Below are 23,394 nucleotides of genomic sequence, written 5' to 3' on the forward strand. Positions count from 1 at the left end.
GTATTACCTATTACTGATTCGATATCGTTTAATTCTTTAGTCTTTATGTATAAGCTTCACGCTGGATTATTACCAAATGTGTTTAATGATTTATTCGTATTAAATAGTTCTGTTCATTTGTATGATACCCGTCAGAGAAACTCACTGCGACAACCAAAGGTACGCACGACATTTGCCCTGAACTCATTCCAAGTAAAATTCCCAAAACTATGGAATGCTCTTCCAAAAGATATAAAGCATAGTTCTACTTTATCACGATTTAAGAGATTGTCCTCTAATTTGCTCCTTCCGAGGGAAAATTGAAAAAAAAATCTATTGTCATCCTAGTCACACTTGTACTCACATGAATGAAAATCACTGCTTGCGAGCACTACGTCTATTGTCTATAGTCCATCTATCGCTTATATACTCTCACCTTTCCAATCATACCTTGTTTTCTACTCTTCTTTCATCTCTCCTGGATTTTCGCTGTTGTTTTCCATGGTATCTTTGCATATATATGTATGTATATATGCATGCTGGTTTTTTTTTCCCTTCCCCATTCCCACTAAACCAAATGTACAACCTTGAAATGTATATTAAATCTTTTGCTTGTTTGTTTTACATGTATATTAATATTTAAGCATTACTGGGGCCCCTATTTATAAGCACTGCTTCTCCTGGGGTTCCCACCATCAAGTTGAATTGTTTTCTGCTTTGTTTTTGTTTGCTTTGTATATAGTTATGTATCTTTGTGTATGTTTTTTATTGCATACTCCTAAATTGATGGTGAATAAAATTGAACTGAACTGAACTGAACCTAGTGTGAAAACCACATTAATATTTACGAAGATGGTATGAGTGTTGTCGATCTTTCTGAATCTTTCCTCAAGAATTTGTGACTGTGCACCTCAAAACGAACATAAAGTCGCACACACTTATTTTGCGTGAGGACTGAAAATAAGTGAAGTGGGTCAACCTAGCCGAACTTGACTTTTTCATATTTTCTGAAAGAGTGGGTCTTCTTTTACATTATGCTAAAATTTGGTATCATAAAACGGGCAGGAAAGTGTGTTTTTTTGTAGTTTATCTCGAACATTTTTAGTAGAATAGTGTGATTAGGTGTGTCTTTAGAATCCCTTTTTCATTTCTGAAAAACCTTGTCCACACTCTTCACTTTCAACTCTAATAACTTTTGAAAGGATAGTGCTACTGCTTTGAAAGTCGGCATTAATTATGGACAGAATGTGTTAATGAGGCATGCTTAATTTCACTTTAATCTGATAATCCCTTCATTGTTGTTACTCTGGTGGTTTACTTCCTGTTTTTTGTCCCATTCATCGCACAGCCAGCACGGTTTGGTAAAGATTAAGCGCTTGAATAGACACTGTACTTCAGAGCCTCTTTTCTTAGTTCACACTTTTCCTGAGTTTGTGCTTTCTTTCCAATATTTAGATGGGTTAGGAGAGTCCATTTGATTTGAGTTAGACATCATTTTAAAGCTTAAAGTCTGCTCTTTCAAAATATGGTCTTAACTAAAATTTCATGTCTGGCGACTTTTTGTTTGTTTTGAGGTGCAGGGTCACATTTTAGAATTATATTTGATAGAACAGTAGGAGTGAAACAAAAAAGAAAGGTTTTGGCGAAAGCCAGTCCCGTGGTGGACCAAGGAGTGCTCTCGCATAATAAAAGAGAGAAAAGACTAAAAAATAAACTTTTGAAATTTTGGTTTCAGTATGTTACTTGTTGAAAGAGTGCATGCTCGATTAACATAAAAGTGCTGGTTTGCCTGAAATGCATAATAAAGACGTACAGTGTGATGGACTAAAGAGTCAGAAAAGCATTAACATTAAATATTGTTGCTTATAGAAGGCATGTACATTTCTTTGGTAGAAATGTTTCCACATTGTGTTGCACATCAGACTACTTATTAAATAGAATGATAACATACAATGACACCATTAAAGGCATAAAGTATCATTTGCAGAAGATACAAAAAATACAATATTATTGTTTTAAAATAGTCTTAAAATGTGAGTTAGGAATAGAAACAACCACTGTAAAAGAATTTGAATCCGTATTATCAATGTAAAGTAATGTTAACCACACACTAAAAAAAATGAACAATAGTTATGATAAGAATGTTTCATGACTAAACCGTCTACAGTTAAGGTTTTATGAGAAAAATATTGATATCTCCTTATATTTTAGAATTTATTGCAAACATTTTATATAGTAGGATGTATTGTGATACAGTAGACCTACACATATGCATTAAACGTGATATCTTGAACATTCTGTTATCATTGCTCCCAAAGATAAACAGGACGTTAAATAATTACAAAAATAACTGAGCAACTTTCACGGTTTTTAGCATTACAGCAGCATTTGCTCAGAGTGTTTGTTAAATTACTGTAGCTGGTCTTTTCATCATCCAAGTGGGGCAGAATGATTTAAACAAAATGGTAAGGAAGATCTTATTCAGGAAGGGATAAAGTTTTATACCTGTGAAAAATGACACAGATATTAAAATTTAAAACTTTGAAATATACCATCATTATACATACACAGTCAAATGGGTGTTGAGTTGTCATTCAGAAATAGGGGTCCTGCAACTAGTGATGCCGTTTTTTTTTTTTTTTATGTTGAGAGAGATAATCATATTGAGGCCATGACAGAGACATATGTCACAGTATGAAGAATGACGAAGAGGAATGTACCCAGGCATATCAAAGTGGGACAAAAACTGATAAACATTACCACTTTCGCCCGTAATCTTTTCCCAGTAGGTGCCGAAAACAAGATGACCGTCACGGCATAAATCTCCTTTGTGGTATCCAACTACCTTCATGTGACATGCGATCATGCAGTTTCCAAGTTAGAAGATAGTTGTTCGGCCAGTAGAAACTCTCTCCCAAGTGCTAACAGTAAAACGTAATATTTTGTACAATTTACAAACATCACAGCCACTCCCTACCTCGCTGCGCATAGAAAATCATCATCTGAAAACAAGTTTGCGAACTTCCACCACCAAGCTACTCAGTAGTCTGGTTTCCAGACCCTTTGCCAACTGGACTCTGCGACGGAAGTCGCCGCCTTTGCCGAAGTCAAAGGCACAGGACAAAACCACCTTAAACTATACCAGTTTTTGACGTTGAGGTCGCCAATATCCTGAATGGCGAAATAGTAGTAACAAAGGGGCTGAAAGTCAGACTACCACTGATCAAACATTGCTGCGTGCCTGTGAAAACTGTAACCCGACTTGGAGGGGAAACGCTCAACCCGCAGATCTTCCTGCTCTCCCAACCACTCATTTCCTGAACACCTTTCACGTTAGTATCTATTCTCCTCGTATAAGTTATGGTAGCACAATAATTGATTTCTTTACAAGCAAAGATACGAAAACTAAGGGGAGTTCGGTTTAAAGTAGTATGGGAGGTCACATGTTACCTTTTGTCATGTATTGTGTTGTTTGTATTATAGAGCATAGACATCTCATAGAAAGAAATGGAAAAAAGATACATTAAAGCAAAGTATATCTGCCTACTTCTTTCAAATACCAGCATGTTTTCAAACCTATCTCGATCTGGAATTATATTTAAAGACATATCAATTAGACGACTCTGAATAGTTAGAATTGGTTTTAAATGAGCGGATACAGTGCACTCCCGTTACAACGAACAAGGTTATAACGAAATTTTATCATAACGAAGTAAAACTTCTGGTCCCAAAATTATCGCCATTAAAGTCTATGGTACAAAATTCGCTTGTAACGAACACGGTTAGGGCGAAATTTTCGTTATAACAAAGTCTTTTCCGAGCACCACTGACAAAGAAAAGCAAAAGAAATGCGCCCCGTTATAATGAAATGCTAATCGCTTTCAAAATACGTAGCAGAACAAGGCATTTACAGCGTCTCTGCATGGGCGAACGCGTTACATCACTGTGTTTTTGCTTGGTGTGTCACGCACACTTTCCGAGGGGAACTTGCGTTATTGTAATACATTAATCTGAAATTGATCATTTGTTTAATTGTTCACATAGCTTTCCAATGTATGACGAGTATTCAACAAACAGAATATCATATATGCTGGCTTACTTGTTTTCGTTATTTATTGTATTTGTTCGATTGTAACGAAATTTCGTTATAACGAAAGAAAACTGCCGGTCCCGAGCATTTCGTTATAACGGGAGTGCACTGTACTCTGTTTTGGAACAACTGACAATTAGTAAAATCGACTCTTTTCATCCTGATCCCGCGTACACTCGAATGAAGATGACAACACGGCCACTTAGCATCGATTTTAGCACCTTCACCCGAGGAAAGTAACAAGGGATCAGTATGCATGTAGTTACAGGAGAAGAAATCCCTAAAAGCACATCAGCGCAAGAAAATGGCACTGAAACACAAGTATGTGAATGAATAGTTAACAGAAAGTTGGGGATCATATACCGTACAGTTCAGCTGTAATTCAAATACTTTATTATCTTCAAATGAACTACTTGTTCTATCTTTGATACAGAGCAAACTCTGAGAGTGGTCGAGATCCCTGTACTGGAGGAGCGGCATTTACAGCCTATCATCGGGGGAAGAAAATCATCGACATTTGGGGTAGATTCGCGGATTATGAGAGCAAGTGGAAATGGCAGCAAGACACTATCTCCATTTTCTTCTCATCAACAAAAGGTGAATTCCATTCTTTTTTTTATAGTTGAAATGGTCACAAAAACATTATTGATTGTATGGTTTTCAATTGATAATAATGTTATTCATGTAGAACCAAAATAGCCGCACTGTATATACACGCCCTACAGTTTCATGCATGATGATTGTTGTAAACATGCCTTTATAAAGCATGCTAACAGAATTTGGAAATCAAAAGGATCTTGATCGGAAATACTGAGCTGAGGTTCAGGAACGCAACCATGACAACAGTGACGTCAAACGATACAAATGACCTTTTGTTTCGTTCTTCTTCTTTTTTGTAGCAGGAAAAGCTGCAGGAAATTTCAGAAGAGAAGAAAAAATTCTCCCCATGACCTGTGTGCAATCGTGTAATGCCAAACTAGTGTTCTAATTCAAATTCAAATAGTGACTAGAGCAGTATCGTTCTCACACGATGGGGGGGGGGGGGTGTAACCCCTGCTGCCCCCCGCTGGGAGTGAAGAGGCATGCTTCTTTCTTCTAAAGTTATTACCCTGGAGTCATATTAAAAAAATTGTAGAGGGGAGTGGGGGACAGAGAAGGAAAGTCTTATTGCACTTGTTCGGTGGGATAAAGGGACAACACCTCTTTACTCCTACCCCTCGCTCCCTTATGGGGTCCGGGGCCCGGGAGAACGGTGGGTTTCAGTTGGTTTTTGTTGCTTCTTTTTCAGGTTTTATGAAGCCCCAGAGCCCACCATCCCCTCATCCCTCTTTTGCGCCTAAGACTCTTACTCGTTGTCTTTACTGCATAAAGAAAATATACCCCCTGTTTCTTATTTGCTGTTTTGTTTACATCTCCACGTGAACCGGGTGCAGTATTTGAACAGTTTGATCGGTTTGCGTTCATTTAATCACTGGATATGACCCATCTTATCAATCAGTCAAAGGCACTGTTTCTTAGATCCACATTTCCCTTGTTGTACAGAATATTTATCATTTTTTTCTCTCGCCGTAGGAGTTACGTCAGTGTGCGTTGCCATGCTTGTAGATCGAGGTTTGCTGGACTACAACAAACCAGTCGCCCCCACTGGCCGGAATTCGCACAGAATGGCAGAGAGAACATTACCGTCAAAGACAAATGATGAAGCATAAGGTAATTAAACTTTGTGTGTGTGTGTGTGTGTGTGTGTGTGTGTGTGTGCGTGTGTGTTTGTGTTTGTGTGTGTGTGTGTGTGTGTGTGTGTGTGCCTGAAGGGCCTGATGCAAAATACGTAACAGAAATTTCCTACCACTTAACAGTTAGTCGTGTAAGGAGTAATATTTTATAAACATAACAGTGGGAATTTTATTACAATCGGATGAAAATTAGAGAAGTTATGAAGTTATTAAGATTTATAAATTTCCTAAAACAATCTTTTCAACAGTCCATAATTATTAATATGCAAATTAGTGGGTTAATTTTTTTCAAGATCACCTCAAAACTTGTATATTATGGTTTGTAAACAAAATTTTAAAAACATCCAGTTTTTTATTCACACGTTATTAGGACCCTGTTTTAAATCCTATTATATTTGATTGATCTTTGAAGTTATTCAGCAAGGAAAACCGCTTTCTTTTTAACTTTTATACCAGGAGAAACAGGTTTCTTAGGTAAGGTTTGTTTGTTTGTTTGTTTGTTTTTTGCAAGATCAATGGACAATATTGTAAAGTGACACTATCGTTATCATCAATTATTGTGCTTATTCTTCTGAGACTATTTGTTGAATGGTCTTAAATTCAAAATCTAGTGTCTAGAATCGATGTCACATACCCATGTAGAAGTTACCTTATTATCATAGGCTGCGTTTATCAACTTTCCCCAGTTTAAACGACTTTCGAAAGCCCTTTCGATAGCCCTTTCCATAGCCCTTTCGAAAGCCCTGTCCACTCCCTGTACTATCAATATGCCGCTTGTTTTCGTCGGCTGCGTTTATCAACTTTCGATAGCCCTTTCCATAGCCCTTTCCATAGCCCTTTCGAGAGCCCTTTCCAAAGCCCTGACTGCCTGTACTATCAATGTGCCGCTTGTTTTCTAAGAAGGGACGGCGAAAAGCAATTACATGTACCATCATAAAGACATATCTTCCTTTGAGAGTGAGGAGTCATGATACAATGCCACATGAATCAATTGTCTTCCTATCTGTGAGGCAGCTCCAGTTTAGCACATACTTCAAATATTTCTGAGTAGCGGCATGAGACATGGGATCAAAGGGAATGAGACTGTTGTTACTTTATTTCTCAAACCTTGTTGGTGAGAGAAACATCTCCTTGTTCCAAGCATATGCGTGCATTACACACAGCTGTATGTATACACCTGTGTACACGTACTCGTGTGCACTTTACGTGGCGCGCGTCTTTTCAGAAACTGGAAACGCATGGTTGCGCAACCGCAGTATAGGGCGACCTAAAGGGCTTTCAAAACAGCTTTGCGTTTATCAACTTCGAAAGGCTTTTACAAACAGGTTTCTGATAACCTGTTTAGGAAACCTGTTCGGATCGTCACAAATTTCGGGCTTTCGAAAAGGCTTTCCTAAAGGGCTTTCAAAACAGCTTTGCGTTTATCAACTCGTGAAAATTCCTTGAAAGCTGTTTGGATAACCTGTTTCTGCCGAGAAAGGAGAGTTGATAAACGCACCCTTTCGTAAAAGGCTTTCCTAAAGGGCTATCAAAACAGCTTTGCGTTTATCAACTCGTAAAAATTCCTTGAAAGCTGTTTGGATAACCTGTTTCTGCCGAGAAAAGGAGTTGATAAACGCACCCTAAGATATTTACTTCTAACCCGCTGAAAGATTTAACTCCCGTCATGTGTGTAAGATGATAGATTAGCATGTTTTAGTGTATTTTGATTTTATGCTATGTTTATTTTATTAGGGGTGAGGGTCAGCGGTCTTTTTCTTGTACTAAAGTTCCTTCACGCCGGACAAAAGATGTAATGTATCTTGACACTAAACTTAAGAAAACACTTCCAGTGCACTTAACTTAATTGTCTTGCCTAAGTATCCAGTGTCCTGATGCAAGTAAGCAAGCAAGCAAACAAACTAAAATCCGAACAAAAAAATTAAAGGAGCGAAAGAAAGAATTTTTCGTATGTGGGCACGTCTCCGCCGGGCAGACTAGTGTCTAAATCCGTAGTTTCAGGAAACAACCAAGTTTGCTATACTTCCTGTTTTTATCTGCATGATATACTATTCAAACTGATAAACAATACTGAACATTTGTAAGTTTAATAGAACAACGAAATTATATTTTTGAAACACTCAATCATAAATGTAATAGAATAACTATGCAATTGAAAATAATAGGCCCGCTAGGCCCAGCGTTTCATAGAAATGTCTTTAAAGTTACGCACAACTTTACGAACGACAGGAATATGGCAAGCCAGGCGAGTTTCCTTATCATTGTGACTTTCAATAGCTAAATTTGAAATTTGCAGATGATAATGATTATTCCTACATATTAAAACACGTTTTTAGTTTAAGTGATTTTTGCCCCAATGAGATGAACTAAGTGTACTCGTTATTACATAAACGCAGGTTTACAGTCGTACTTTGTCAAAACGTAAGGGGGAAAATGTGTACACATATTTGTACTTTTTGACATTATTAGTCGACTATGTGAGCACATTGTGGAACAGTGTTCTTTGCAGTAGGGAAGGCCAAGGATTTGCTGTTTGTTTACAAGCGTTGTTTGCCCTTGTAAGTTTTTCTCACTCCATTTAACTGTTCTCTAAAAGTTGATGACAGATCGTATAGCAAGTTACGAAATGTATATTTGTCAGAAATCTGAATTGGGCTTACGTGTCACAATTACATCTAAGACTAGGAGTAGTTTACTAAAACTTGATTATCAGGCTGCAGCCCCATCTCATCCTATGAGGAAACCTTCGTATATTTACAGCTTGTTCTTCCGTCAAATCTCTCTTTTCTCTGCAGGATAGCCGTGCTGGAAAGTTGTACACAGTGTCCCACAACGTGAAACACTATGTGAAACGCAGTGTAAGAACACTGTGTGAACACAGTGTGAAATTTCTTCAAATTATTAAATTCGAACATTTTAACACTGAAAACACAATGTGAAATCTTTTTACCCCGTTAAATTCGAGCGTTTAACATTGCGAACACATTGTGGATCATCAAGTCAGAGTGTGAAACAGAACATTACTTTGAGAACACAGTGTGAAAAACGAGACCACAATGTGAAATGATCTTCACACTACTAAATTCGAGAGTTTTCACGCATCCGACAATATGAAAAACATTCTGAACACACTGTGGGACAATGTGTTATTTACAGTAGGGTATTATGCTACCGAAGGTCTCAATTACTCAAAACAGTTGCGTACACTGTGAATACAACGTGTACATACCAATTGATGTCCTTCTCATTTCAGTGAAACATGTACCGTTCTGTTGACTTATACATATATACTGATAGAGAGTGCTCCACGTTAGCTTTGCACTTTAGCCAGGATAAGAGAACTAATCTTTCCGTCGACTTTAAAAGTCTATATGAAGAAAGTAATTTGCATGTAATACCAACTTTGGAGAGGTGCGCCTAACTATAATTCCACGAAGTATGCATTCACATCCACACACGCTCTTCTGTTCGTTGCATTATAAAATTTTGTGTTGTTTTTGACAGTTGTTACAGAGCCATAGAATTGTCAGTAAATGGGATCGGGTCTGCGGCTGGTCTTGCAAAGGTAATGATGGCGACTAATGACTGGAATCATTATTCACTATAATGTTGTCATGATTTTGATAAGGGAAATGATAACCATATCCTCCTGCTAATTATGATAATGATACTCATTTGCATTAGATGGTGGTAAAAAAACAGATAATGCCTTTAAGAGATTTGTATTCGTTGTGAAGTCTTCAGGATGTATTTCAAGTCTGCGATCGTTATCTACTGCTTGCATGGTGTTATTTGCGATTTGTCGTGATTTGGCCAGCTGGCTTTCGATACACGAAATTCCCTGCTAAAATGATCACGAGTCTTGATGGAATGTTGGCACTTTGTAAAAATACTACATGTTGATTACAACGAGAAAGAACGCATAATATTCATTCAGGATTGCCGGGGTCCGATACTAATCCCTGTCATGCCTGCGGTATTTGACAAACATTCTCCAAAGCGAATAAAAAGAAAAATAGAACGAGCGAATAGAGAGAGCAAGTTCTATCAAAAGCAGACATAATATTGTCCCCTTATAGCACTGAACGCGCCATCATGTCAGGAAATGTAAAATCATAATCAACATTTATGTCTCATTAACACCACCTGTCCATCAAGTTTGATGCTTCCCCTACGATTTACCTAATATTGTGTACCTTAAGCTTCTCTACGTGCACTCGCAAGGTATAACTCAGACTTATAGTAGGTGGATATTGATTTGATCGAGTGACTCAACTATACAATGTATATGAATCTCATATCTGCTCCATTACAAGCTTTGAACGTGTTGAATCGAAACACGTAGTGATGTGTATAATTATGTCAATGTCATGACGTTTTGTTTTCAGCTCTATGGAATACTTTCATCTGGTGGCATAGACCCAGTTACTAACAAAACTCTGCTGTCGAAGGAGAGAATCAACGATTTTTTGAATTTCGAACCTCCTTCTGTCGACAGAACTCTCGGCATTCCTCTTTCCTTCAGTCGCGGGATGATCAAAATTGATAAGTTTGTTGTGAGTGGTCAATCAGTTCATATCGTATAGCAAATGACTTACGCTACTTATTTGCTAGTTTCTTGCTTGAACATAATAGGGAGCTTTAGATTTTAGACGCGCGGACGTCCAAAGGAAAAAAAAAAACATGGTCTGTGCGTGCGCAGTAACTTGCGCTACTGCGCACGCTCAGACCACGTTTTTTTCTCTTTGAACGTCCGCGCGTCTAAAATCTAAAGCTCCCTATATTGTCCCCCAGAGTGACTAAATTTTGTCGACCATTAATAGTAATATATACGCCTTATGTATTTCGTTGATATCTATCGTTTGCATTAGTTTGTACGCTTTTCCACACATTGGTTCGTCAAAGTTGGGACATACTTCAGCTTTAATAATGTAGGTTAGCCTTCAGGTGGACAACTGTCTCAGATGGCCATTGTGCATACAGTATCAAGGCCCTCAGCGCTGGTATTTGATAAGATAGAGAAATGGGATAAGAATTACAAAACACATGTATTCAGAAGGTCTTAATAGAATGTCATAATTATGTTTTTGTATTATTTGGTACTCATTATATTCTCTGTAATCACGTTCGATTGATATACAGGGAATAAAGCTAAAACATTGTGCTTTGGAGGTGCGGGTATCACAAATGAGTGTTTTTTAAAAGAAGTTTAGTGTTTAGTATGTTCATGGATATGTAGGAATATCAACTGAATCTGGAACCTGATTACGAGAGGTATTGGCAAACACCTTGGGAAGCCTCTTTGTTCTCCATGGTGTACACAATAACATTCTGGTTACAAAGACTGTATGTATAGCTATAGCAATTTAATGAACATAATGTATACGTGTAAGAACTATTATTTCATAATTATTTCTAAACGTACATCCAGGATCGGATTAATACCTGTGCTTGTAATACCTATAATGAGTTTTACTGATTTCTCTTATAGACTAGCCTGATTTATTCTTCTTTTTGTAGGACGGAGTGACAATGTTTGGGCACCCAGGAGCTGGCGGACAACACGGCTGTGCAGACCCGGGGCATCAGGTTGGATTCTCCTACCTCAGTAGCACCATGCTTCCATACCTTCTGGGTGAAGATCCTCGGTCTAATCAACTCGTTCAGAGTCTTTACAGATGTGTTCAAAAACTTGAAAATCAGTAATTTCTCATTTTTGCAGTCTACACAGACAATACTTTTTTTTTTCTTGAACTGATCAAGCTGTTATGTATATCTTCAATTCATGATAATTGAAATATTACCCAACCTACATGATCTAAATGCAATATTGGAGACAATGTATCTTCAAGCAAACATTAGTAAGTAATAACTACGTAAAACCATTTCTTTGTGAGCATCATTCTTAAGGAAATCAAGTGGCCTAAATATGCACGACGAATTTCTCTGAAAAAGTAAAAACAACCAGAAACCAACGACTCATACGATGAGCTTGAGAAAACAATGTCGACATTAGTTGCTTTGTGATTATTTTTTATAGTTGAAATGTTTACATGAAAGAAAGGATACAATGTACAACATTTATTTTGAAAGCGTTTCAACGAGCACGTATAAAGGCGTATATTAGATCATAATGATTCTTTTGAATAAACAAAAGAGCTGGAGTCAGTGGGTGTTGTTTCTTTAATTGCGTGAAAGAAAAGGACATACACGTAACGAAAATGAGTTCATTTAGAAGTAATAAGAAATACATTCATCACGGCTTTCTGAAAGTGCAAACTGGGATGTACACTTGAGAAAAGACCGCAGAAATCCCACACTTCTCCATACAGAAAGAACAAACTTGTATAGAGAGCAATGAAGGAAAGGGATGGAAAAAGGGTCGTTGTAGTTATATCTTGAAACGTTTTGATATTGTTAATTTTATTATACGGTATCTGAACATCTCCAAATTTTATGAATCATGAAAGGTGCCTCTGAAGGCTATGCAAATGAATATGCCACTTCCATGAATTAGATTACAATAAAGGTAACTGTAACTAGAGAAGTAATGAAGTGTCGGTATGAATATCGTTGAAATAAAGTAAGGCTTCGTCCTATCTGCCATTATGTATGTTAATTCATTTAGAGTGCAAAACCTAACACACTTTACCACAGTGATACTAATACATTATCTATCACCGGAGAGATTTTCACAGTATCTACCATCATGTCTACAGATGTAAATACGCTTACTAAATCCATCGTGCCTATTTTATACACTAAGATTGATGAGTGATTAGGCGACAATCGCAGTGAGGTAACAGTAACGTGACCCCTTAACCATAATGTGCTTTTCTTTACTTTGTGGCAAACGAGATTGGAGAAAACTGGCATTCGGCATGGTGCACTTCTGAATTGCCTTATAATCACTGCATGGTATGGTGACCCACCATATAATACGAGCACAATACTGTGTAATACACCGTACACTGTATTCATTTCCATCCTTAAAATAATCTTCTACTCCTGATAAAGTTTTTCTTTGTCACAATTGCCCGAGTCATCTCTGTCATTCTAACACAACAGAAAATATTCGACCTACACAAACCAAAAATCTAATGATATGAATCAGTGAAAATGAGAAAGAGAAAGTACAGCAAGCATCACTCTGTTCTACTTCACATACCTTTCAGATATGCATTATCTCTTTCCCCTTACACTGTCTTACTCCATCAATTCCACATCAGACTTAACTGGATATAAGATTCACTTTGTATCGTTAGACGATCATAAATGAAAATGCCTGGATTACCACATGCTACGTGTATGTACATCATAATCTGGTAAAATATCATCAAAGGAATGACGTATCGTCTTTGCATGTTTCCCTGGGGTAATGATGAATCCTATTTCAGAGCTGCTCAATTGTCATACACTTCATTTTCATTATACATATCATTCTATTACCACGCTTCCCTTTTTTCTTTGAAGGCAGAGGAGGTCATACAAGTTGAGGAACAAATTATACTCATGCAAGCAATATTGCCTAAAAAGAATACGACATTGACAGACTAAGAGTGGATATCTCAGATATTGACACGTTTTGATAACAAAACTTGCAGAAAACAGTGTACTACAGAAGTACAGCACATGAAAAAGTGGTAGAGTAATGACAACCTGATTTTACTTTTGACTGGGATGTAATCACTGGAATTTCAAATCAGTTATTTTCATTGATTGTTGTAAGTTTTAAAACATATGATCACATATCAACGTCATGTGATCATGTGAATGAACAAGCCACATATTCAAGTTACCCTGTATATAGACACAACATGTTTATATTAAGTAGAACGATTGTGTAATTTAACGGGCCATGATTAATCAATATTTGCCAACGTTTGTGAGGATCTTCAAAGACATTTGAAAATTGAAATTCACAAGTTTCATTCAATTTGGCCAATGTTCTATCAAATGAATTGTTTAATTTGTAAACTTATACAAACCAGGAGCTCAAAGCACGAACAATGTTTTCAATATAGTGGTTTTTTTTCTCTAAACAAGAAATCAACATTTCAAATATATACTGCAGTTTGCCTTCGAATCATTATAAATGGCAGTTCAAGACCATAATACAGTGCACAACCATGTCAGTTGATCGTACATTTTAACTGCCCGTGAAGGGTACGAAGTTTTCGTGAAATGTTAAACAATTTCACCAGAACGTACTATACAATTTGTATAGTTGTAAGGCAGTAGGAAGGGAGGGGTGAGAGTCAGCATTAACACAAGCAGTAAAATAAAGTTCCGTCAAGAAACGTATGCAGCCCTTTCGAATCTACATCCATCCATCTACTCGTAACACACAGGGTAGAAGCATTTGTGGAGACAGGATGCATAGATGCATAAAATATGCCGGCACAAAAATTTCATCTAGGAGAATAAAAAAAAATATCTTTAAGTTCCATAGGTCAGAGGTCAACTCTGCCTCTGCGTTGGAAGCAAACAGACGTGCCAGATAAGGGACTATATCCGACATGATCGCAACAAACCCGAACAGAGATTCTTGATTTGTCTTGGTTTGAATAATTTAAAGGCATACTTTACCATTTGCATATGAAACAAAAAGCCAGCATTAGTGCTTCAAAATGTTCTAAAATGTGAGTTAGGGGTAGAAACAACCACTGAGGAAATTTGAATCAGTACAATGGATGCTAAGTACTGTTAGATATAGAAAATGTGGCCAATAGCTATAATAAAAATGTTTCCAGACTAAACCGTATACTGCTACGCTTTATTGAGAAAAATACTGACATCCCCTTATATCTTACTCTTTATTGCAAACATTTTATATGGGAGGGTGTTTTGTGGTACAACAGACCTGCACATATGCATGAAAGGCGATATCTTGAAAATTGTTCAAATGACTGCTCCCAAAGGTAAAGTGGACCTTTAAGATCAAACCATATATAACAAAATAGGATATTTTTTGCACCTTTTTTTTAAATAATTAAATTCTGAACTGCAAACCTGAAAAATCACACCTGACTATCATCAGAACCCCCTATGACGCAACTGAGCACCCACACTGATAGCCCATGAGTTACTCGGAATGTCTTTGCATCCTATGGTACAATGAAAATACGTGCAAGCATTCATAGAAAAAGGATGAGAGTAAAGCCGGCATCTGATCATTGACATAGCTGTCATGTCATTACTGTCCACAATGTCCGTCCTACCCAGTTCTGACTGCGGCGAGACTTCGTATAAAAGATCATCAAAGGTCATCAAAATCTGAGAATTTCAAACAATATATACTGCAACAATAAGGAGAGTTACAAATGATCATAGCATCCACATCCATACGTGACCTAAACAACATGTTTGGGTGCCCGCTATTCATTTCAGTAAAACTGTCTTTAATTTTTGATAAGTTACAGGGAATTAAATCTAAGACTGGAGTTTAATTGTATGTAATTTTAACAAAGATGTGTGTCATATTTGGCATTCTCGTTAAACAAGTGTATAGGGGTAATATTAGAGATTGTTGAACCAAAAGATTAAATCACTCATGAACCAGGATTTGTGGATTTGCACTGTCTCTACAGGGAAAGTCTTTGGTAATTCTATAACCTATCAATGAGAAGGCAGTCGGGACTGAATAGAAGCAATAGAAAAAAAGGAAAATCAAATTCCGTTATATCTAATTGAACTCCAGTTGGACCCTTCATTTGTATGTATAACTACAAAAAAAGTATGACTTTACATAGAGTACCCCACAAAGAGAAGTCGATATCTTGCTGTTCATTGATATAATTTGAATATTTCGTGTTTTGTTGTTGTTTTTGGGAGGGGCATAAATGCGCATAAACACAGACACACACACATGCATGCACATTCACATGGGGGGGGGGCGAGAAATGTCCTTTCACGTATTTGAAATGACTTTGCCTCAGTGGGCGCAATTATGATGGGAAAATACAGTGTAGTTGATAAAAAAAGATTGTAATGAATGTACACATTACACAGACTTGAGTCTGGCATACTGTATTAACTAGAAGCATACTTGGTTCCCCATGCTCAACAGTAATGAAGAGTTTCCCTTCTGCGTTGACCTCTTCACAGAACTGGTCCAGCTCCTCTGAAGTAGCACATCTGATCAGCCTGGATGAAAAGTCGAAGAGTTCGAACAGCGGCGATACAGTGAACTAAAACTAAAAACAGTGTCTAAGTGGGTAGTTATCATTTATACCTTCTTTAATTACTTTGTTGCCCTTTCTTCACCAAGTTTATTAATATTCAATCCCTCTTCTATCCACACGATGAATTTTTTTTTTCCTAAGGTAGAGAGTGGTTTCAATATTCCTAAATACATAGAGGTTTACACTTGCAGATCTTTCAGCTGTGATTGAAGGTGATGCTAATTCTTTTTCAGAACAGTTGCGATTTCTAAGTGATTTATTCACCAAATAAAAAAAAATGTTAAAAATTAAAGAATTCTAAAAGTTTAAATATAAATTTCCATTGAAAATAACCCAAATTAAAGGCAAAAAAATGATTTTTTTTTTCAAAGTAATTTTGAAAGGAGCATTCAATCAAGTAGCTAAATCAGCAAAATAAAAGGCACATAAAAATATTCAAGTCAAATGGAAAAAACGACCAAAAAAAATGAACTCTCCCTATATCAAGACTGTATAAACAAGTCATTAGCATAGTGTGCATAGCACCCATTACCCGATGACACAAGAAAAAATAAAAATAAAATGCATACTTTTCCCCAGTGGTGGATAGGGGGGGGGGGGGGACAGCAAATGCTCACTCCCCCTTGAATTTCGTTAAATGCTTGTCAGCCAATAAAATTAGCCGGAAGTGGAACGAAAACCAAAATATTGCAGAGGATCCACTGTAGCTGTTATTCTTGTGGCCAGAAGTGGCACCTTTTATATATGATACAATATTATATATTCATTCTTTTTTTCCTGAAGAGTGTAAGAAGAAATGAATGTCGTCATGCAAAATAAATGCAAATATAGGAAAGACATGCATCGATGCATAATAAATACATGAAATATCATGATTGTGTTGATGATAATAGGAACACAACATCACTGCACTAATTTGAATTCTCAAAATGCTACATAGATTACTCCGAAACAAATTTCAATGCTGGAATCAACTCTCCCTATATATTGAAATACTTTCTACGACTACAGATGTTAGCAGTTGAGATGCATTGATCGGTAAATAAACACTTTTTCCCCAGACACGTTTGTTAAGTTTTAATTCTTTTTCTCTATTAACAATGTAAAGGTACCATGATATTTATTAACAATGCCCGTGCAAGGTAACAAGGAATCGATAAAAACTTCCACACAGCCAAGCGGTCAAACTATCAAGAGGCTTAACCGATCTTTCTTTCTTTCTTTTTTTATACGACTGTGTCACAATACAATATCCAAAAATATACAACCATTTACCCTGTCACGAGTAATCATTGTAATGGTGACGTTTTCTGTAGTACATTTCAGAGTCACTGTTGACCGCATTTATTGATGTCCGATGTGTTGGAGAACAAAAAATGGCGTAAGGTCTTCTTTACTCCTGCAATTTTACAAGATATTGCTCTCGGTGAAAGATGAGGTGCAGTATTCCAGTTGACTTCGCCTTGTTGAATAGTGCGCTTCATCTTTCACTGCGTTCGAAATCTTGTTACAATCCCACTCGTGATTGTTCTCTTTTTGTACACTGTACATCTGCAATTTATAAAATATCCAGGGGTCACCAATGAATGTGGTATACAAATGCCTCAAGAAAACCGATATCGAGAGGGCTTGCTGAACACCATGACTTTCTTAAAGGTTGATAAAAGCGTACAATGACGCGAGTTTCATGTGAACTTACGAAGCATTCTTGAGATGAGGGTAAGATCTCACAGATCTGATCAACTCCTTAGCTCCTTCATTGAATACATATGCATCTGTTATAGACAGTCCGGTTATTGTAGGAGGTGCAAGTAAGGACTGGCGTAATTGACCGTCCTTTACAAATTTCGTCAAATCGCCCCGTAGGTCGAGCTCCACATTGTGAGAAAAAAGCGGCCACGCCTTGTCAATGTTCAGGAAAGAATAGGACTTGAAACCTAATATCCATACAGACACTTTCTTCACATTGGGGCAAAGGGAGGGCACATTTAATTGCCTGAGAAGTGGGACAGAGTTGCCTTCTACACAAAGATGGGTGATGGGACTCCTCACGAAGCCATTCTGTAGAAAGATCAACAAAAAAGATGAGAATATTGTCCATACCGTAGTATTAGTCATAGATCTTGTGACGAGATGACAGCTCATCAAAATAATTTACTCAATTTTTCATTTAATTAAAATATTGTCAATACTATATGTAAAACACGAAGGAGAATATATATGATGCATGCAAATATATGTTCATAGGCCCATATCTATATATGAAGAGTTTGTTCGCACAAACCGATAAGTCCATTTTTGAAGATTTTGAAGTACGGTCTCTGTCATAAAGTACAAAATAATACCTTTTAAATGATATATTGGTCACTACACATAAAGGTACATTTTTGAAGTTATGGTCAAAAGAAGCAAACCTTTTTCTTTATTTTTCTTGACCTTTAATCGCAAATATCTCCATTTGGCAAATATGGACTTATCGGTTTTTCCGAACCTGGCAAACTCTTCATATAATCTAAAAAATTATTTTTCATTGGCACAAAAAAAAATAAACACTTCCAATAATTCGTGCCAGAGAAACGAAAAAGTTAGCTATACTCTGTTCTTGTCTGCACCTGAAGCTAACATCACACACAATGATTAACTTTATTCATAGTGCTCCATTAGGTATGGGAACATAAAGCGAATTCCAGCTATCATTCATAGTGATAGTCATTTTCACCATCACAAGAGCATTTTTAATCATCATCTTCTCATTTGTTTTTATCAACCCGGCTTAAAACCTTATTGTTCCAAAGAGTCAAATGTGCATGATCTCACACACTTGCTAGTTGTTCAGATATCAATGTGGCAAGCAGAGGGTTATTACCAAACTCGCTCGCTTTTCTAAATGTTAAAACGACATTTTATACAAATGTATCAATGATAAAGAAAGGCTTGTCTACGTCACGTTCAACTCAAAGACAACACTATATTTTGGCTTGCTTGATTCTCTCCCCCACTTTTACTTTTATCGCATGCTTTATCATAACGAACAAGTAATTAAAAAGTATATTACTTCATATGAAGCAAAATTATATCGTGTTAAATCCGAACAGAACAAAAAGCTTTGTCTAAAATAGAACGCGAAATAACATTTTGAATATGATTAATTTCCAATTTATTTCAACAGGATTAAAAAAATCGTCTAACCTACGAAGCGGAGTACCATTTTCGCAATCAAAACAAACATTTTTCCTTCGCTCAATTACCGAAAACTGTTAAAACTATTCTGCTTTGAGTGATCATGAATATAAATTTGCCTTTATGAAATATTATGAATGAAAATCATGACGAACCACATTGTGTTTTAAGTGAATAAAAGTTTAATATTTATATTACAAGGAATATATGTGGGCCATTTCATTATCTATTCATATGAGAGTTGAGTGCGCATTAGATTCTGCAAATACTTCTCCTTTCTATTTCACTGTTGAAAACTTATCATAATTTTTATCCAGAAAAGTGTTGTGACAGGTGAACAGGTAAATTTTCCTGATCTGCAATAGCAATTCATACGGAAGTGGAATAGAATAGAACAAACCTCATGCTCAGCATCTTCCTTGTCGTCTGGACGATGTGACGTGGAAAGCTGAAGTTCAGAGAATAGAATACAAGTTATCTAAATAAACACACTTAAAAATGTATCCAGGACAGGGCACTTGTACCAGAAAGATCTGCACAATCAAAATCAGTTGATAATGTTTGAATATCTCACAAAAAGAACAACGTTTTTATGGGGGAGGGGTACGGAAGAGAAAGAAGGGGAAAGAAAAAGAGGAGACGACGAATAGCTTCCGAGAGGGATACAAAGTCCAACATCTTGTGAAATTAGCAGCAAAACAAAAATAAGAAAACGCTAAGATAATCAAAATGTCAGTCGTCATTTTTGGTATAAAAATCTCAAATGTGAACCAATCAACAAGGGTGGATACGCATTGATATATGGCATTTCAGTATCTTTCTCTCTCTCTCTCTCTCTCTCTCTCCATTTATCTATCTACGTATCTATCTTATCTCTCTGCCTTTTCAGGACATTCAAATATTGGTTTATATAAAATTCATGAGAAAAAAAAAGCCACGTAGTTATTTTTCTATTATTTTTCATAGGACATGGCGTTTAAGTGACATTACAAAAATGGTATATCCAACGAATATCGCAACACAGATCGATAGTACTATCTCTGCCTCAAAAAATAAATAATAGAAAAATTGCGTCACATTTCTTCCAACTCACCTTATTCTGTATCAGAGTAAGCGAATTCAGACAGGGTAGTTTCAAAATGGATTGAATAGTACTTGCTGATAATGTAGCTCCCCACAGTTCCAATCGCCGGATCTAGTGATCCCAAATGAAAACACATTCGTTGGAGTACTGAGTTTAGAAGTCAGGGTCATTGCATGTACAATCACATGGGCGGATCCAGAAATACCGTAAAGGGGGGGGGTCCTTTAAAGAATTAAAGGGAGGGCGCACGCTCCTTCCATTTTTTTCTTTTTCTTTTGTTTCGTAAAGGGCGGGTGCGCACCCGCTGTGCCCCCTTCTGGATCCACCACTGAGTCATGGTCTAATGTTATCATTACATAGAAGTAACTACTACACATTGTAATCCATTGGGATTCCACAGGCAATTGAAGAGTTTGTTCGCAAAAACCAATAAGTATACAAATCTGCCATATAGAGATATTTGCGATTAAAGGCCAAGAAAAATAAAGAGAATAATAAAAAAAATTTTGCTTCTTTTGACCATAACTTCAAAAATGTACCTTTATATAATGTAATGTCCAACATATCATTTAAAAGTTATTATTTTGTACTTTATGACAGAGACCGTACTTCAAAATCTTCAAAAATCGACTTATCGGTTTTTGCGAACAAACTCTTAATTACATCTTACATTTCAGTCATGTCCTTGATTGTCCGGTATTTTCCTTAGCTTTAGTAGAATTCTGTAAAAGGCTTGATATTTACCGTGTTTCATTTGAGGACTCTATGTTGACAAATAAAGTGACTCGAGGGAAAGGGTTGACCTCACAGTGCGTTTGGGTTTGTTTGTTTGTTTGTTTGTTTGTTTGGGTTTTTTTACGAACAATTGAATATTTGCAGTCAAAGATAATTATTCAAGTGAAAATAGCGCAATAACAATTAAAAAAAAAAAATATCGATGCCTTCACTTTGATAATATGTGTTGGCTCTTCATAACAGACACTAATTCATCCTATACTAAATACTGTTGTACAGTCATGACAATGACAGCCTTCAAGGCATTTTTGAACATGCACCAAATGTTAATGGAAGAAGATAAGGGGGAGGACTGAGGACTGAGGACTGAGGACTGATAGTGAAAAGAGTACACTTTGTTGTTTGCTCTACAAAGTGTACTCTTTTCTTCGGACCTACTCAGGAAGTGACATTAGACTGCTAGATAACTAAAGAAATTCGACTCTTATCGAAAGGGATAGTACAGCAAAGGTTGCGATGGGGTCGAGGTTTTCAACATTTTTTGGATGATATTTTTAGATAATAAGAAACATCTTATGACATATTATAGAGCATATAATACTACGAGGAATTCAAAGTTTATTTGCTCACAAAATGGTTTTGAAATAGCTTTGAAACCCAAAATAGAGCAATCCTTATAAAAGGGGGAACCCACCTTTTTATGCGAATCGCATTGTTTTACATTGTTCTTGGATATCTCAGCATTTTAAACCAATCTTTAGCAAATAAACTTTGAATTCCTCTTAAATTTGTACGCATTTTTAACATTTCATAAATTGGTTGCTGAGTATCTCATAAAGAGTTAAAAGCTGAATTCTCACGTCAACCAATAACGTACCACCCAATGAACTTGGGTGTATGTGCTTGTAACACGATTATTTTATCTGGCCGTCATAAACTCAAAGCTATATTCACATACATTTTGGTGAAGCTCCTTGATCTTGACCACAACCCGAAATTGGAAATTTGCCCCTCTCGGCGCATAGGTATTTTCAAATTATTACTTGAGCTCTTACACCAAATGTTGTTAGCACGTAACTGATCCGTGTTAGAATGAGAATGCATGGCCAAAAAAATCATATTACAACTTTTTTGATGACTTTTGTGCTTGACCTTTGATGTCTCATTCTCGTCGTAAGGTTGCTTTGAAAAGAATACTGTCGAGGCCATGACTTCATTGCCTTGTCTCGTCCGAATTAAATAACTGTCACTGACAGTAATATGTCGTGACACCTCTTTGGACTACTTCAATACACCTTCGCTCTCGGATCACTGCGTTGTAAGTGTTGGTTTTTTTTTTTTTTTTTTTTTTTTTTTTGGGGGGGGGGGGAACTGGACGTGCATTGGACATGTCATTTATGGAAATCAGAAAAGGGGAAAATAAAAACCCTCCCTTCTGGCGATATTGCGGTGATGGCGAAAATAAATACTGTGTGAAGCCTGTTTCAACAGACTTTATCGCGACAACATCGCGACAACGTCCGAAGAACAAAATTCCTCGCCTCGGGCAATAAAGCAGCAGGAAAGAGCGAGGGGTACCGTTTTAAGAGACACACACTGAAAACCTCCTCCGGGTGAATTTCCAAGAAAGGGGTGTGTCCACTGGTGCGACTACCCCGCCCACTGTCCAGCGCTGCTATTTGTTCGAGAAATATTCACATCTAGGTGGGCAATTGTGATAGTAAACAAAATGTGGTTAGAATCACTGATCTCAACTACGTAGATGCGAGATCAGTGGTTGCAATATATGCGCGTGATCGGTGCGCGGGGTGTCAATCATTCTCTGTCTGCAATGCTGCGCATGCGTGTTTTTTGTTTCAAAGGAATGTTTCCCCCGGTTGAGATCTACTAGAAGGGTTCAAGGGTTATAGAAAAGTTTCCATGACAACGTCCGAGCAACATTTTGCGAAAACCCTTTTAACAAAAAAAAAAAAAAAAAAAAAAAAAAAACCCGAAACAAAACAAAAAATTACCCGGACGCTATCTGGGGCATAGTGACAAAATGTAGCTTAGGATTTTCAAGGTTTCGCATGGAGCGATTACTCTTGGCGCTTGGTGCGGACTGTGAGGCAGTGACCGAATTGCCAGATGTTCCATGTCGATATAGTTATTCAGTGCAGACTTGCAACATTGACGGAGGATTCAAAATAATGCGAAATGTTTTAGCAAGATTAGGAACAGAGTAAGGACATGATCCATTCTTATCATAACCAAATGCATACTTCTTGAAATTATTCACTTCTCATTTAAAAGAGGGAACAATAATAAAACGTACTAAATTAATTCTTCCAGAATAGTGAAAACCCGCTGTCAACTCTAGGGGCCATTACATCATCGCCTTATCTCTTTATGTGATTATCATTGATATCA

At 36.9% G+C, this 23,394-nt stretch overlaps 1 protein-coding gene across 1 annotated transcript in view; it reads right to left on the reverse strand.

The window, feature by feature from the left end:
- The window catches only part of LOC140239195 (uncharacterized), a 136,755-nt gene that overhangs the window by 95,535 nt on the left and 17,826 nt on the right, over window positions 1-23,394 (reverse strand).

The sequence above is a fragment of the Diadema setosum genome, chromosome 15, assembly GCF_964275005.1.
Source record: "Diadema setosum chromosome 15, eeDiaSeto1, whole genome shotgun sequence".
Classification (NCBI taxonomy): Eukaryota; Metazoa; Echinodermata; class Echinoidea; order Diadematoida; family Diadematidae; genus Diadema; species Diadema setosum.